Source organism: Nicotiana tabacum, chromosome 15 (assembly GCF_000715075.1).
Source record: "Nicotiana tabacum cultivar K326 chromosome 15, ASM71507v2, whole genome shotgun sequence".
Classification (NCBI taxonomy): Eukaryota; Viridiplantae; Streptophyta; class Magnoliopsida; order Solanales; family Solanaceae; genus Nicotiana; species Nicotiana tabacum.
The window spans coordinates 41165735-41184198 of record NC_134094.1 but is presented as its reverse complement, the minus strand read 5'-3'; positions in this window follow the sequence as shown (position 1 = coordinate 41184198).

The window sequence follows — 18464 nt, the reverse complement described above, 5'->3', positions numbered from 1 at the left end:
GGCATGGGATTGTGATACTGGTACATTGCGAGAGGGTTTTGTGGAGCTATGGGTGGTGGATTCTAGTTTTGGGTGTTTTCCGGTGGTGTTTGGTTCTGAGTGGTTGTGTTTTGTTGGTTGATGTGAGGAACATTAAAAGTAAGGGAGAGGTTTGCAAGAATTCAGACATGCTCAAGCTCACCCTGCAGCTCCAAGATTATCTGTTCTAAACGTAGGACCAATTCATTCTGTCCTGGCATACTTCTTCCATCCCAGGTTTCAACACTCTCTGCCATGGTAGCATTATCTTTTCGGTTACCACTTAAATCATCCATCTTCCTTTTGCCTTTGCCTTTGCTTTTCGGATCGCTTGGTGGAGGAGGTAGTGGAGGACCTCTAGATCTGGTGTGGTATGCTGATGATGCCAGAATGCACGAACCAACCTTGGTAATGGGAGTAATCAAAAGAAAGAAAAACAAAAGGTAACCAAGTTAGTAAGACAAATTAAAAGAGTGTTTGCAATATTTAAGCATGTATAACATAAGGTCATGCAATAATTTGCGTCCTAATTTGGGGACCTCATTATGTGTGAAGTAGGCCTAAGCGACACCTAGACTTGGAGAAAATTCATACCAATGTTTGCCTCATTCCATTAATGCGAAAATAATCCAAATCCATATTTCACTAAATTGAAAATAGTAATTATAGAGTCACTAATGGCATTAAGCCTTATTACATCAAAATCTAATATAATCTAGAAAGCAATAAAGAACATTATCTTCTAGTCTACTTGGACCTTGAAGGGCTTTCTCCATGCTTGGCTCTCTTGACTCCATCAATCACATTTCCCAGATCGTGCATGTCGAGTATCGAGTACACCATTGCCAATTTTCCTCCTTCATCCAGATCTATGCCTTGACAATCCCAAAGTCTTTTTCTCATCTTCCCCTCTAGCTCCATCAGCCCTTGCTCTAGATGTTCCAATCTCTCTATTGACTTATTTGCAATTTCCTTCGAACACCCTTTTTCGTAGCCTCCTGTACTTTACCTGCGCCTCAGCCACCTCATCTATGATCCTATCTTTCAGATTGACCCCCGATTTGACATCTCCGGCTATGTCGTCCTCCAACCATGAGAGATAGTAGTACATATGACCGGCGTAATACCTGTCTGGCTCGATAGTCTCTCCCTTCATGGTGATCTTTTGGTTCCACATGTGTTGGGATTCAAACTTGAATGGGATGACATCTCCTTTGGCATCTGCTTTATACTGAACCATGTTGGAAACCCAAGGTATGACTTGTTTCCTTTACAACTTGCCTTATTACCCTTATAGGATCGTAAGGGTAGATGCCTCGTAGATCGATCAATACTAAGTGAGTGGTTCCTTTTGACCTGATGATGAACTCACAACTAGGAAACCATTCAAACATCCAATGCACTTGATCGTCTGTCAAATTGCTGAAGAAGCGCACCCAGCCTATAGCATTTCCTGGCTTTGCAAACCTGTCTGGAATGAATGTCATCTTCTTTGGATGATGACTGGCTATGTAGTCATTCAGTGGCCTTCGTAGAAGCTCCTGGCAATAATCACCTCTCTGAAAGTGTTCCTGCAGCTAGACTTGTAGCAAGAGATTACAATCCTCGAAGTGTCCGAACCCATGCTTGCATCGATCCAGAGCACGGTACATCTCAGCTAAGATTATCGAGATGATAGTGTAATTTTGCCCCTCGATACCCTATATTAAGGTCTTGGCGACCATGTCCAAGCGAGTATGAATCCTTCCTTCTTGCATTGGAAAGATCAACAAACCCAAGAAACAAATTATAAATACATAGACCCGGTGGTGGACTCATCCCAAAGAGGTAATGGCTAGCTCCTCATGATGAAGGCGATATGATTTGCTATACCCATAACGCTCATATAGAAATTCAAAGGGGATGTATGATTTCTACAAACAGACTAGTTCATCATTCTTCTTAAAACTCAGCATTTTCAAAAACCCGCGTGGGGTGCGAGGTACCAATAAACATGGATTATCCCATGGTAATTTTGTGAAGCCCCTTATTTGCTCCAGGAGAGGAGTCATTTCTATGTTTCCAAATCGAAAATGGCTCTCTTTTTATCCCTGAACATGGTAGCAACCTCAATCAGTCCCCTGTTAAGTTTAATATTCATCAAAGATTGTAGGTTACCAATTACTCTCCTCATATGGTTTCTGTCACAGGGTGCAAGGTCATTCCACCAGTCAATTAGCAGGGGCGGGATATTCTGGACCATAAACAAATACAATTTAGCCCCTTTCCCCTCCAGATTCGACTATTTACGTAATAATGATCCACATGTTGGCATGTTTTCTCCAAGTAATGCACATAATATGATGATGTCTTTTGGGATTATCGAAATACCGTTGGACTTTGGATAGGGTTCATCTAAGTGGGTTGATACGTCAATGACGTCTCAATCTGAACTAGGCTTAGCATGATGCATATACATTTCAAAATCAGAGTGTGGTTTCTAGAAAGGCCTAGACTGGTACTCTCAAGTGGATGACTTGAGAGGGAAAGGCATGTGACCATTGACTGCACCGCTAATCGACTAGTTTACCACAAATAAGCCTTTCCGGTTTAAAAGGGTATTTTTAGGAAAGCGTGGACACTCATGAAGTGCCTGTTGATAATAAGCACGAGTAGAGTATGATGTGGAAATCATCCTTTATGCAAAATAATAACACGTTGTCAGATATTTGCGTAAAAATAGTAATAACATGAACAAGAGAAAGAAAAGAAAAAGGAAAGACAAAAGAGATAAGTCAGTTTAACTCATAAAAATGTGCGAGAATTAAACGAAGCAAATAAGGGGATAGGGATGGGAGAAATATGATATAACAGCTTCAAACAAGATGAAGGAAATAGAGAGAGGATATGCATGTCATAGCAAATAAAGGAAATTAAGGTGAGGGGATGTACATGTCTTAGCGACTTAAACAAATAAGGGAAAATAAGATAAAGGACGTACAAGTCATTAAATAATCCATATAAGTCAACTTCGTTATGGTAAGAGCCTAAGTGTAAATCCCCAACAGAGTCACCATGCTGTCGCGCCCCGTTTTATCTTGAAAGAGGGTTTCGACATGTGACAACTCTTTTAAATGGATATTAAAAGAGAAGAGTCACCACCTAACGTTTTAGGGTGCGTTAGGACACCTATTTGCAAATAACACTGTTTTGACTAGTCAACGTCACCAAAGATCGGGTAAGGGCTCAAATTACCGCAAAGAGAAGATGTTAGGTACTCTTCGAGGTCCACAACTATGGATCCTAACCGAAGTTTAAACTATGTGGGATTATCAAATTACAATTGTCCTAAGTGATCATATAAGTGAGGGAAGATAAGGAATTTAGAGGTTCTATTATGAACAAGTGCAAAGAAAATTGGGCAACAATTAAACTATATATATAATCAATACAAGTCTATGGAGGTTATAAGCTACAACTTAATTAGGCTATATTTGATGACTAAGTGTGATCAATAACCATATAAAAGAGGAAGGGAGGAAGGGGTTCCTAAGTTTTTTAGCCTAAAGGATCACCCCATGCAACATAAATAATACTTCGCAACTCTATTAAGGTAGAGGTTGCTCATATTATTTAACTGGCAGTAACAATCATCTCTTTCTTCTCGATTACTATGTTAAAGTCTTTTTACCTAAAGTCACTCTAATTTAATTATAGGTCGTGTCTTATGCGTGCACTATCCGTCCCATGCCTGTGGTCCAGGAGGCTTTGGACCTACTATTTGGGTGGTTCTAGATTCTACTTAGGGTTCTAAAAAATGATAAAACTAGGCGCGCATTCAAAACATACAGGACTTGACATAAAATCGATAAAGGGCTCAAGTTAACCTCCATACATAAACAACAAACGGGCAAATTTAGGTAGTAGACAATTTTAGAGTTAAGAAGCATGAGAGCCATTGAATCCTATAGGCATGGTTTCTATGTGATTCTGATTTCTAGCATTGTACATGCAACATTACAGCTTTAGATTAACGCATTGGCAGATTAAATATATCGAAGGTCCTATAGACATGATCTCTAATTATTTACATAATGAGGTTGTACACTGCTTGAAAGCGCAAGATTAACACCGCTGATTTTATAAACATGCTTCTTATGCGGGCGACAATATCCAATAGACATGATTTCAAATGGTTGACGATAGAATCTGATTTTATAATACTTTATCTCTGTCGGCATGTTATCTAAGTGTGGCAGTACAATGAAGCAGCAAGAGTAGTCAATTAATTGATTAAGATCTTACAGTCATGATATCTAGGTGAGCAGTGTAATAAAGCAATAGAAGTGACTGATTGATTGATTGGTTGAAGCCCTATAGACATGGTATTTAGACTAGCGAAGCACATGTTATTGCGTCCTATAGGCATGCTGTCTAAATGTGCACAATAATGGACATGGAAAACAAGTATAGCAAATGCTTAAACTAACATGCTTTGAATGGTGCACAACTATCAGACAGGTTAGATGAAGTGTGTGACTTTCTATAGGCATGATTTCTAAGAGTGTGTAGAATAAGTGCATGTCAAACAAATAGCAAACAAGACAGTTAAATCATATAGGCAAGTTTTCCACCCGTTCATGCGAGAATCAAAATACCCCAACCCCTTTTCACTAATCTCCTCTATCGTTTGTTTACAAATTATTACATGCCCAAAGATAAAAGAAGAAACATACACAAATATTATAGAATCAAGATGATTACATGCCCAACAAATAGAGTAGACTCAAGAAGAGTGCCTTCAACAGACTCTTTCACTCGAATAGCAGGCCCAGATCCAAACACTTCCCAAAATGGGAGAGTATGTCCTTTTGCACAACCCAAAGCCTCACATGGACTCATATCCAGCCCAATAGTTACAATATTGACCACTTTACCAAATAAATTAATGGACCACACATGGAAATCAACTAAAAGTTCTAAAGCAACACCTCATAGAGACAGGATTGCTGTGACATTAGCATGATTCATGAACACATGGGCATTTCAGAAGAAAAAAATGATAGATTTGATTAAGCAAGGAACATGAACTAGGAGAATCAATAGACTTGATTTCTACACGGCAGTTTGGACATGGCAAACTAATAACATGGGTTAAATTACTAAGTGGGTGAGATCATGCTAAAGATAGACATAACATCATGAGAGTTGAGGAAACATGCCATTTAGAGTTAACAGTGTAAGCACATACAAGATGCATATGTTAAGCTTTACAGAGTGAGTCTAGGGTAGAGCATGGTTCAGAATTAGTCCAAAAGGGCTTCTAAAACTATGAATCTAAGTTAGGAAGGTCTGATATAGCCATAGTCAGAGGATGACAATTACACATAGTAAATAAGCAACCATGCATGATCTATAGTAGCTAATAAGAATCTTAATTGTGCTGAGTATACCACAAAGGTTCCCTAGTTCAAAAATAACATAGTAGAAGACATTGTACACTTAAGGTCAAGCATAGCACAGAGATTTCAGAACTTAAACCAGTCAACTATGCACACTACATTACAATTCTTAAAGTCACATGTGTGGTTAAGGCATAAGATTCATGTAAATAAGGACAATAGTAGACCCTACACAAAGGATTTAGATACTTATTAAGACAAATTCTGGGCATGCAATAATTCCTTAGAGTTTCAGGGTAAGCGTTCAAATTGAGACATAAAGATACAGTATTAAACAGTCAATTGAGCTATTAGGAATTCATAAATACAACAACTTCGATCAAGGGTCACAACCCAGAAAATTTTCTATCATACTAACCAACACAAATTCGGATGAAGAATTACAAGCGAAAAATCAAACAAAGGTCGACATAATATCCATTGGCTTTGAAAAGCCAACATAATAGGGATATTCAGAAGCATGAACACAAATAGGGAAGAAACATAACTGAGAGGGCTCCAATACTTACCAGTTTGAAAATTTAACAGCAAATAGAGAAGAATCACCAAATGCCAATAGCAAAATAAGAACAACAACTGGAATTCCACACCCATAGTGCGTCAGATTGCACATGATGTGATGATCCGATGAGTCATTTTCAGTTTTAACCTCCATTTCTGTATTCCGAGGCTTCGAATATCTCCATTTAGCTTTCCTCAATTTGTGTGCATAGTCCGAGTCTTTTTCCGAAAAGTCTTTCTGTGAAATTTGATGAAAATATGAAATCGTGCCTTAAAACTCATTTGAGTTGACTACGGTTAATGTTTTGTATAAACAAACCTGGATTAATATTTTAATAGTTCTGGTGGGTTTGTATCATAATTTGGGACTTGGGTGTATGCCCGGAATCAAATTCGGAAGTCCCTAGGTCCCTAGGTCCCTAGGTCCCTAGGTTGACTTGGGTGTATCGTAAAGGTTTAAAGAATTCCTTTGTTTGACCGTAGGTTGACTTTGTGCTACCGGGTTCGGATTATGGTTCCAGAACTTGGTATAGGTTCATTTTAGTATTTATGACTTGTCTGCAAAATTTGGTGCAAAACAAAATTGATTTGACATGATTCAGACATCCGGTTGAAAAATTAAAAGTTCTTAAGTTTCTTGAAAAGTTTTATTTGTTTTGGTGTCCGATTCATAATCCTAGGTGTTATATTGGTATTTTGGTAGTGCGAGCGAGTTTGTATGATAGTGCTACCGGGATCGGATTATGGTTCCAGAACTTGGTATAGGTTCATTTTAGTATTTATGACTTGTCTGCAAAATTTTGTGCAAAACGGAATTGATTTGACATGATTCAGACATCCGATTGAAAAATTAAAAGTTCTTAAGTTTCTTGAAAAGTTTTATTTGTTTTGGTGTCCGATTCATAATCCTAGGTGTTATTTTGGTATTTTGATAGTGCGAGCGAGTTTGTATGATGTTATTACACCTGTGTGCATGTTTGGTTTGGATCCCAAGGGGCTCGTGTGAGTTTCAGATAGGCTACAGAGTTATTTTGGACTTAGAAGAATAACTAATGCATTTTTGTTTCTGGTGTTGCCTGCAGATCTCGCAATTGCGAGGCCTGGCTCGCAAATATGAGCCTCGCTTTTGTGAAGAATACTTTGTATTTGCGAACATGGGTTGGCTGGGCTGGACTCGCAATTTCTAGGAAATTATTTGCATTTGCAAACTTAATGCTGCCGCTTTTGCAAAGGCAGAGTCGCAATTGCGACTTAGTGTGTACTGGGTTACCTTCGCATATGCGAAGGAACGGTCCGCATTTGCGAGTGGCATGGGTTTGCATTTATGACCAAAACATCGCATTTGCGATGACTGACCTTCTGAGAAGGGTTCGCCTTTGTGACCTCATTCTCGCATTTGCGGTGTTCGCAATTGCGACATCCGCAGCTTGTAAAAGAGGAGAAAAACGAGAATTAGCTCATTTGTTTCAAACTCTCAACCTTAAACACCCTAGAGGCAATTTTTCCAAGAGATGTTTTTCCTAAATTCACTGGTAAGCAACTTTATTCTATTTTTTTTAATTACGCATTACTTTTCAAGTATTTTCAACATTAAATCTAGGATTTTCATGGTAGAAATTAGGGATTTGATTAGAATTAGGTATTTTTGTAACTTTGGGATTTAGACCTTGAATTGAGGTCAGATTTCGAAACTAATTACATAACCGGGCTCGAGGGATGATGGGTAATCGGGTTTTGGTCCGAATCTTGAGTTTTGACCAAGCGAGTTTGGGGTTGACTTTTGTTGACATTTTCGGAAAAAGTGTAAAGACCTTAACTTTATGTATTGTAATTGATTTCCCTAGCATTGTTTCATGTTATTGAGTTGATTTTGGTTATATTCGATTGGTTTGGAGGGGGATTTTAGAGGAATGGCCCTGGTTGAGCTTTGATTTGCCTGCGAAGTGAGGTAAGTGTTGGGTCTAACCTTAATTTGAGAGAATTAGGAACCCTTGATTTATGTGCTATGTGAATTACATGTGTAGCGGCATATATGCGAGGTGACGAGTGTATATACGCCGTCAAAATACTTGTTTTCATGCTTTTCCGTATTTCATTAATTATTTTATTCCATGTCTTAACTGTTACATGCTTTAATTTCTTTCTATGCCTTAACTTGCTACTTATCACTTATTTCTCTCATATTAAAATGCTCGCTTCTTCCATGATTAATTTCTACTTGCCTTAATTGTCTTACTTGTACATTTTAGTTGTCATGTATTTGGCTTGCCTTGTTGCTTTGTATTAGTTTTAGCATTCCTTGAATGGGTATGAGGTTCCTTTATGGATTTGCTTTCCTATTTATTTCATCGTAGAGATTATTCTGATTTGAGTTGTTATATTGATTGCACTTATTGATTTTGCTTATGGATCGGTTTGCACGCTGCAATGGGGGAAATAAGGGAGGATTGATATTGATATAGTGGGATCGGATTGCACGCCGCAACGAATTTTTTATGTTATTTTGATATGGTGGAATAAGGGAGGATTATGATATTGATTCTGATTATATGGTGGAATTGGGTTGCGCATCACAACGGATTTTATATGTTATTCATGTTATTGATATAGTGGAATAAGGGAGGATTGTGTTTGTACGGTGGGATCGAGTTATGCGCCGTAACAGATTGTGTGTTTTGTATTCTTTGTTGTATTCTGTTAGCTTTCAGTGCTTTCATACGAAATTCTAAGTATTAGTGTTTCTGGCTTTACTGATTTTGAGGATTGAGTTTATTTTCATAAGTTAACTTCCTTACTTTTCCCGCGTTTCTTTCTTGTTATTATTATACTGCATACAAGTTATTGTAAATGACCCGCCTTAGCCTCATCACTACTTCGTCGAGGTTAGGCTCGGCACTTACAGAGTACACGGGGTCGGTTGTACTCATACTATACTCTGCACTTTTTGTGCAGATTTTAGAGTCAGTCCTAGCGGAGGTTAGTAGATTTCTTGGATTGATTGCCGGATTGGAGACTTGAGGTACATCTGCTCAGCGTTCGCAGACGTGAAGTCCCCTTCTACCTTATACTAGATGTGTATTTCATTTTAGATAGATTTACTTTTATTTAGACCATTATCTGTATTTTTCTAGTCGCTCGTGCACTTGTGACACCGGTTCTGGGATTCTATCTAGATATTGAGGTTGTTATGGTTTTTCATACTCTATTTCAGTTCTATTGCAGTTATTGCAGTTTAATTGGTATAAGTTAATTTTATTGGTTAAAAGTGGCTAAAATCTATTCTAACATTGGCTTGCCTAGCAAGTGAAATATTAGGCACCGTCACGGTCCCGATGGTGGAAATTTCGGGTCATGACAAGTTGGTATCAGAGCACTAGGTTACCTAGGTGTTTCGAGTGAAGAACAAGCTTAGTAGAGTCTGGAGGATCGGTACAGAGAGGTCTATACTTATCTTCCAGAGGCTATGTAGTTTATGAATAATTTCACTTCTATTCTTCTCTATCGTGCGATTTTATTCTATCATTGATGATTGAACACTTCTATTCTTGTTCTCTCACAGATGACGAGAACACGCACTGCATCTACAGCCAGACAACAGCCGAAGCCCCCGGTGGAAACTCCCACTAGGGGCATAGGTCGAGGCCGAGGTCATGCCAGAGGCCGAGGTAGAAGCAGAGCTCAACCTAGAGCACGAGCAGCAACACCCACAGTAGAGCCTCAGGTAGATTTTGAGGAGGAGGTTCCGCCTCAAACTGTACCCATCGGACCAGCTCGGGTCCCAGAGGGGTTCATAGCCACTCCAGTGCTTTAGGATGCTCTAGTCCATGTGGTGGGCCTTATGGAGAGTATGGCCCAGACCGGTACCTTCCCGGTGGCACCAACCATCTCTTGGGCTGGGGCAGGAGCACAGACTCCTACTACTCACACCCCATAGTAGGTGGCTCCCTAGTATCAAACTCCCACAGCCCCGCCAGTTGGGGTGGTTTAGCCGGTTGTTGCGGCACATGCCAGTGATAGGCCCGCTATGTCTTCTGAGGCTTTGTTGAGTTTGGACAAGTTTACCAAGCTCTTTCCAGTTCACTTCAGTGGTGCATCTTCTGAGGAACCATGGGGTCAATTTTGCAGTGTTTCAGATGATTGGTTCCGCCAAGAGGTGGTGGAGAGATTATATGTTGACTAGACCAGCTGGGTCGCCTGCACTTACTTGGGATCAGTTTTCACAGCTATTTCTAGAGAAGTTTATTCCTATCACTCTGAGAGAGGATTACCGTAGGCAGTTTGAGTGGCTTCAGCAGGGTAGTATGACTATTACAGTACAAGACTTATTTTGTGGAGCTAGCTCGCCATGTCATTATCTTGTTCACTACTGAGAGGGAGAGAGTGAGAAGACTTATTGATGGGCTCACTTACACTATTAGGCTACAAATGGTCAAGGAGACAGGGAGTGATATATGTTTCCAAACGGTTATAGATATTGCTAGACGGATCAAGATGGTTCGTGTTCAGGAGAGGGGGCAGGTGTCTGATAAGAGGCCTCGTCATTTTGATGGTTTCAGTGGTGCATCATTTGGAGGCAGGGTACTTTTGGTAGAGGCCATCCTCCCAGGACATTTTAGTCAATTCTTCATGCATCTCACAGTGCTTCAAGGAGCCATGGTCCTTATGTGCATGATTTTGAGCAGCCAGCCTACAGTGCAACATCAGCTCCAATTAGTGTGCCTCCGATTCAGAGCTATCACCTTGGTTATGTATCATATTCGGGTTAGCCTCAGCTTCAGCTGCCACAACAGCAGGATGGGTGTTTTGAGTGTGGGGGTGCTTTTCACATTAGGAGGTGTTGTCCGAGATTATTGGGTGGCATGCCACAACTGAGTTCTCATGCCATGGTTCCAGCATTGGTTGCTCCACCGCCCGCTTAGCTAGCTAGGGGCAGGGGTCTGGCAGCGAGAGGTGGGGGTCAGGCCGTTAGAGGTAGAGGTTAGGCCATTAGAGGTGGAGCCAGCCAGCTAGAGTCCATCCTAGAGACATAGTTCAGAGTGGTGGAGCCCAACCTTGATTTTATGCTTTTCTAGCTAGACCTGAGGCCGAGTCATCTGACGCCGTTATCACAGATATTGTTCTAGTTTTCCATAGAGTTGCTTGAGTTCTATTTGATCTGGGCTCTACTTATTCCTACGTATCATCCTATTTTGCTTCATATCTGGTTATGCCTCGTGATTCTTTGAGTGCCCCTGTGTTTGTGTCCATGCCTGTGGGAGATTCTATTGTTGTAGATTGTGTCTATGGCTCGTGTGTGATTACTATTGGGAGTCTTGAGACTAGCATAGATCTTCTACTTCTTGATATGGTAGACTTTGATGTTATCTTGGGTATGGATTGGCTGCCACCTTATCATGCCCTATTGGACTGTCACGCCAAGACGGTGACCTTAGCCATGCCGGGGTTGCCTCGTTTAGAGTGGAGAGGGATTCCTGGCCACTCTACCAGCAAAGTTATTTCTTATGTGAAGGCTCGACATATGGTCAAGAAGGGATGTCTAGCTTATTTGTCCTATGTCTGTGATTCTAGTACGGAGGTTCCTTCCATAGATTCAGTACCTGTTGTTCGTGAGTTTCTAGAGGTGTTTCTTACAGATCTGCCAGGGATGCCACCCGACAAAGATATTGACTTTTGTATTGATTTGGCTTCGGGCACTCAACCCATTTCTATTCCACCATACGGTATGGCCCCGCCAGAGTTGAAGGAGCAGTTGCAAGATTTGCTTGATAAGGGCTTCATTAGGCGTAGTGTCTCACCCTGGGGTGCACCTATGTTGTTTGTGAAGAAGAAAGTTGGATCGATGAGGATGTGTATAGATTATCAACAGTTGAACGAAGTCACTATCAAGAGCAAGTATCTGTTGCTAAGGATGGATGACCTATTTGATCAGCTTCAGGGTACCAAAATGTTTTCGATGATTGATTTGAGGTCTAGCTACTATCAGTTGAAGATTAGGGCATCTGATGTCCCGAAGACGGCTTTTCGGACTCGTTACGGGCATTATGAGTTCCTAGTGATATCATTTGGGTTAACAAATGCCCCAACAACATTTATGGATTTGATGAAGCGGGTGCTCAAGCCCTATTTGGATTCCTTTGTGATTGTGTTCATTGATGATATCTTGATCTACTCCCGCACTCGAGAGGAGCACGAGCTACATCTCCAGATTGTACTTCAGACTCTGAGGTATAGTCAGTTATATGCCAAGTTTTCAAAGTGCGAGTTTTGGTTAGACTCAATTGCCTTTTTGGGTCATGTTCTATTGGCAAAGGGCATAAAAGTGGATCGTAAGAAGATCGAGGCAATTCGGAACAACCCTGGACCTACTTCAGCTACAAAGATCCGGAGTTTCTTGGGTTTGGAGGGTTATTATCACTGCGTGGAAGGGTTTTCATCCATAGAATCCCCGTTGACTAGATTGACCTAGAAGGGTGCCCCATTCAGATAGTCGGACGAGTGTGAGTTGAGCTTTCAGAAGCTCAAAACAACTTTGACTACTGCGCCAGTGTTGGTGTTACCCACAGGTTCAGGATCCTACACGGTGTATTGTGATGCATCTTATAATGGACTCAGTGCAATATTGATGCAGGCTACCAGGGTGATTGCATACAAGTCGCGGTAGTTGAAGGTTCATGAAAAGAATTACCTTGTCCATGACTTAGAAGTGGCAGCCATTGTTCATGCACTGAATATTTGGAGGCACTATCTTTAGGTGTGTCGTGCGAGGTATTCACGGATCATCAGAGTCTACAATATATGTTCAAACAAAAAGATCTCAATTTGAGGCAGAGGAGGTAGTTGGAGCTGTTGAAAGACTATGATATCACCATTTTGTATCATCCCAGGAAGGCCAATACGGTGGACGATGCCTTGAGTAGAAAGGCTGTGAGTATGGGTAGCCTTGCATATATTACAATTGGTGAGAGGTTTCTTGTTGCAAATGTTCAGGCTTTGACCAATTAGTTTGTGAGGTTAGATATTTCAGAGCCTAGTCGTGTTCTAGCTTTGCACAATCTCTCGTTCTTCCTTGTATGAGCGCATCAGGGAGAGTCAGTATGATGATCCCCATTTTTTTGTCCTTAAGGACACGGTGCGGAACGGTGGTGCCAACCAGGTTACTATTGGAGATGATGGGGTTTTACGGATGCAGGGTCGTATTTGTGTGCCCAATGTAGATGGGCTTCGTGAGTTTATTCTTGAGGAGGCACACATTTCCTGGTATTCTATTCACCCAGGTGCAGCCAATATGTATCAGGACCTGCGGCAACATTATTGGTAGAGGAGAATGAAGAAGGATATAGTTGCATATATAGCTTAGTGTCTAAATTGTCATCAAGTTAAGTACGAGTATCAGAGGCCTGGTGGTTTGCTTTAGAGGCTAGAGATTTCTGAGTGGAAATGGGAGCGTATCACTATGGATTTTGTTGTTAGACTATTACTGCCTCAGAAGAAGTTCGATGCGATATGGGTAATTGTGGATAGGTTAACCAAGTCGGCACATTTTATTCCAGTGGAAGTTACCTATACGTCATAGCGGTTAGTTGAGATTTACATCTACGAGATCGTCCATCTTCACAGTGTGCCCTTGTCTATCATCTTTGATCAAGGTACGTAGCTCACCTCACACTTCTGGAGGGTCATACAACCTGAGTTGGGCACGCGGTTTGAGTTGAGTACAACATTTCACCCCTAGATAGATGGGCAGTCCGAGCGCACTATTAAGATATTAGAGGATATGCTTCGCACTTGTGTTATGGATTTTGGCGGTTCTTGGGATCAGTTCTTATTGCTTGCGGAGTTTTCCTACAACAACAGCTACTAGTCGAACATTTAGATGGCTCTCTACGAGGCATTATATGAGAGGTGGTGTCGTTCTCCAGTTGGTTGGTTTGAGCTGGGAGAGGCTCGGTTGTTGGGTACTGATTTGGTTCAGGATGCCATGGATAAGGTCAAGATTATTTAGGATCGACTTTGTACAGCTCAGTCTAGGCAGAAGAGTTATGCCGACTGTATAGTTGGTGATGTTGTATTCATGGTTGGAGAGAGGGTATTGCTCCGGGATTCACCCATGAAGGGTGTGATGAGGTTCGTAAGGAAGGGCAAGTTAAGCCCTACGTATATCGGACCTTTTGAGATTCTCGATAGAGTGGGTGAAGTGTCTTACAGGCTAGCATTGGCACCTAGCTTATCAGCAGTCCATCCGGTGTTCCATATGTCTAGTCCATCCGGTGTTCCATATGTCTATGCTATTGAAGTATCACGGTGATCCGTCCCATGTGTTAGATTTCAGCTTAGTCCAATTGGACAAGAATTTGACTTATGAGGAGGAACCGGTAGCTATTCTAGCCCGGCAGGTCCGACAGTTGAGGTCTAAGAGTTATCCTTTAGTTCAAGTGCAGTGGAGAGGTCAGCCGATCGAGGCAGCCACGTGGGAGTCCGAGTCGGACATACGGAGTAGATATACATACCTTTTCACCAGTCCAAGTACTTTTCTATGTCCGTTCGAGGACGAACGTTTGTTTTAGAGGTGGAGAATGTGATGACCCGATAGGTCATATTCAGTTTTAACCTTCATTTCTGTGTTTCGAGACCTCGAATAACTTTGTTTAGCCTTCCTCGATTTGGGTGCCCAGTCCATGTCTTTTTTTTCGAAAAGTCTTTATGAGAAAATTAATAAAAATATGAAATAGTGCCTTAAAACTCATTTGAGTTGACTACGGTTAACATTTTGTTTAAATAGACCCAGATTAGTGCTTTCACGGTCCCGGTGGGTCTATATCGTGATTTGGGGCTTAGGCATATGCCCGGAATCAAATTCGAAAGTCCCTAGCTTGATATAACGTAAATTGTTGAAAACTAGAAGTTTAAAGATATAAAGAATTTCTAAGTTTGACCATAGGTTGACTTTGTGCTACCGGGTTCGGATAACAGTTTTGGAACTTGGTGTAGGTTCATTTCAATATTTATGACTTGTCTGTAAAATTTAGTGCAAAATGGAGTTGATTTGACGTGATTCGGACGTCCGGTTGAAAAATTGAAAGTTCTTAAGTTTCTTTGAAAATTTCATATGTTTTATTGTCCGATTTATAGTTCTAAGTATTATTTTGGTGTTTTGATTGTGCGAGAAAGTTTGTATGATGTTATTACACTTCTGTGCATGTTTAGTTTGGAGCCCAAGGGAATTTCGGATAGACTACGCTGTGATTTTTGACTTAGAAGAATAGCTAATGCATTTTTGTTTCTAGTGTTGCCTGCAGATCTCACAATTGCGAGGTCTGGTTGTAAATGCGAGCCTCGTTTTTGCGAAGAATACTTCGCATTTGTGAGCATAGGTTGACTGGGCTGGACTCGCAATTGCAAGGAAATTTTTCGCATTTGCGAAACTGCTGTTGCCGCTTTTGCGAAGGCAGAATCGCAATTGCGACTCAGTGTGTACTGGGCTACCTTCACATATGCGAAGGAATGGTCTGCATTTGCGAGTGGCGCGGGTTCGCATTTGCGACCAAAACATCGCATTTGCGATGACTGACCTTCTGAGAAGGGTTCACATTTGCGACCTCATTCTCGCATTTGCAATGTTCGCAATTGCGAATATCTGCAACTAGTAAAAGTGGGGGAAAATAGGATTTAGGTCATTTCTTTAAAACTCTCTACCCTAAACACCCTAGAGGCAATTTTTCCAAGAGCTTTTCTTCCTAAATTCATTGGTAAGCAACTTTAATCTATTTCCTTTCAATTACCCTTTACTTTTCAAGTGTTTTCAGCATTAAATCTAGGATTTCTATGGTAGAAATTTGGGATTTGGGTAGAATTAGGGATTTTTGTAAATTTGGAATTTAGACCTCGAATTGAGGTCGAATTTTGAAATAAATTACATTACCGGGCTTGGGGGTGAATGGGTAATCGTGTTTTAATCCCAATCTCGAGTTTTGGTCCAAATCTCGGGATTTGACCAAGCGAACTTGAGGTTGACTTTTGTTGACTTTTTGGGAAAAAGTATAAAGACCTTAACTTTGTGCATTAAAATTGATTGAGCATTATTTGATTCTATTGAGTCGATTTTAGTTAGATTTGATTGGTTTGGAGGCGGATTTTAGAGGAAAGGCCCCAGTGGAGCTTTGATTTACCTGCGGAGCGAGGTAAGTGTTGGGTCTAAACTGGATTTGAGTGAATTAGGAACCCTCGAGTTATGTTCTATGTGAATTACATGTGTAGCGACGTATATGCCAGTTGACGAGTGTGTATACGCCGAGTCAAAATACTTGTTTTCATGCTTTCCTGTATTTTATTAATTATTTTATTCCATGTATTAATTGTTACATGCTTTAATTGCTTTCTATGCCTTAACTTGCTACTTGTTACTTATTTCTCTCGTATTATAATTCTCGCTTTTTCCATGCTTCCATGATTAATTGCTACTTGCCTTAATTGTCTTACTTGTACATTTTAATTATCATGTATTTAGTCTGCCTTGTTGCTTTGTATTAATTATAGCATTCCTTGAAATGGTACGAGGTTCCTTTATGGCTTTGCTTTCCTATTTCTTTCATCGTAGAGATTCTTGTGATTTGAGCTGTTAAATTGATTCCACTTATTGATTTTGCTTATGGACCGGGTTGCGCTCCGCAACGGGTGAAATAACATATTTCACCCGTTGATATTGATATGGTGGGATCAGGTTGCACGTCACAACATATTTTATATGTGATTTTGATATGGTGGAATAAGGGAGGATTATTATATTAATTCAGATTATATGGTGGGATCTGGTTGCGCGCGACAACGAATTTTATATGTTATTCTTGTTATTGATATGGTGGAATAATGGAGGATTGTATTTGTACGGTGAGATCAGGTTGCGCGCCACAACAGATTGTGTGTTTTTTTATTATTTGTTGTATTGTGTTAGCTTTCGGTGCTTTCATACCAGATTCTGAGTACTGGTGTTAACTGCCTTGCTTTTTCTCGCGTTTATTTCCTGTTATTATCATTATACTGCATACAGGTTATTGTAGGTGACCCGCCTGAGCCTCGTCACTACTTCGTCGAGGTTAGGCTCGACACTTACAGAGTATATGGGGTGGGCTGTACTCATACTATACTCTGCACTTATTGTGCATATTTTGGATTCGGTCCTAGCGACGATCAGTAGATTGCTCGGATTAATTGCCGGATTGGAGACTTGAGGTACAGCTGCTTGGCGTTCGCAGCCCTGAAGTCCCCTTCTACCTTATCCTAGCTGTTTATTTCATTTCTGTCAGTTTTACTTTCATTCAGACCATTATCTGTATTATTCTAGTCGCTCGTGCACTTGTGACACCAGTTCTGGGATTGTATCTAGATATTGCGGTTGTTATGGTTTTTCATACTCTATTTAAGTTCTATTGCAGTTATTGCAGTTTAATTGGTATCCGTTAATTTGACCGGTTAAAAATGGATAAAAATTATTCTAACGTTGGCTTTCCTAGTAAGTGAAATGTCAGGCGCCATCACGGTACCGATGGTGGGAATTCTAGGTCGTGACATAGGAGCTTCGAACGAGCCCCGAGCAGTGCTCGCACTAGAGAGGTAATTAGAGACAATTCCGGTGGCTTTGGCTTTCAACCGGCCACACCCAAGAGTGCAAAAAGTATTGAAGAATGAGAGTACAGAGAATAATAGTAGTGGTAACAGTTGTCGTTAAGACCTTAGAAGGGAAGCGGGAAATGGGGTTTATATAATATTTAAACCAAACGAGTAAACAAGGAAAGAAAATTAAGCAAACATAAACAAGGAAAGAATAAAAATACACATGTAATCAGTAAAATAACCGGAAAGGAAAAAAAATCGAACTCCAAACCCTAGTTAGGATTCAGTGCTTAAAATCGGTCAACTGGTATAAAGAATCGGGCTTTTCTTGATGTATATGGACAAAATATTGTCAAAATCTCCAAGATTGAGGTCGATTCCAGTCCTATTTAGGAGATGTCACTTGCCAAAATTTGGCAAGTGCCTAGGTAATACCATAAACGTATGATCAGTAGCGGAGGAACATAGATATGGTAAGCTAATAATGGAGGAATCCTATTATCAACAGGATTAGGAAAGGGATTTAAGGGGGAGGTAGCTAGGGTTCTTTGGATAAAGAAGGAGAGTGGAGAGCATTCGGAGGCGGCAGTCCTAGGGAAATGGGGATTAGGGTTTGAGTTTGGGTAATTAAAAGTGGTAGGGTAGCTGTGGGCCATTGATCTTGAGAGATAAACGACTAGGATAAAAAATTGATCGGGGCGGGTTGGTTTAACGGGTCGCGACCGGGTTAGATTAAAAGGGTGTATTGGTTTGGGCTGGGGGATTGGGCCAAGGGTTTTGAGGTCTGGGCTGGTAGTTTGGGTCCGAAAATTGGCCTAATTTGGGCCAGATTTAAATAAAAGAAATTAAGGAAGAAATAAATTAATAAAATTACTAAATAAATATAGAAATACTACT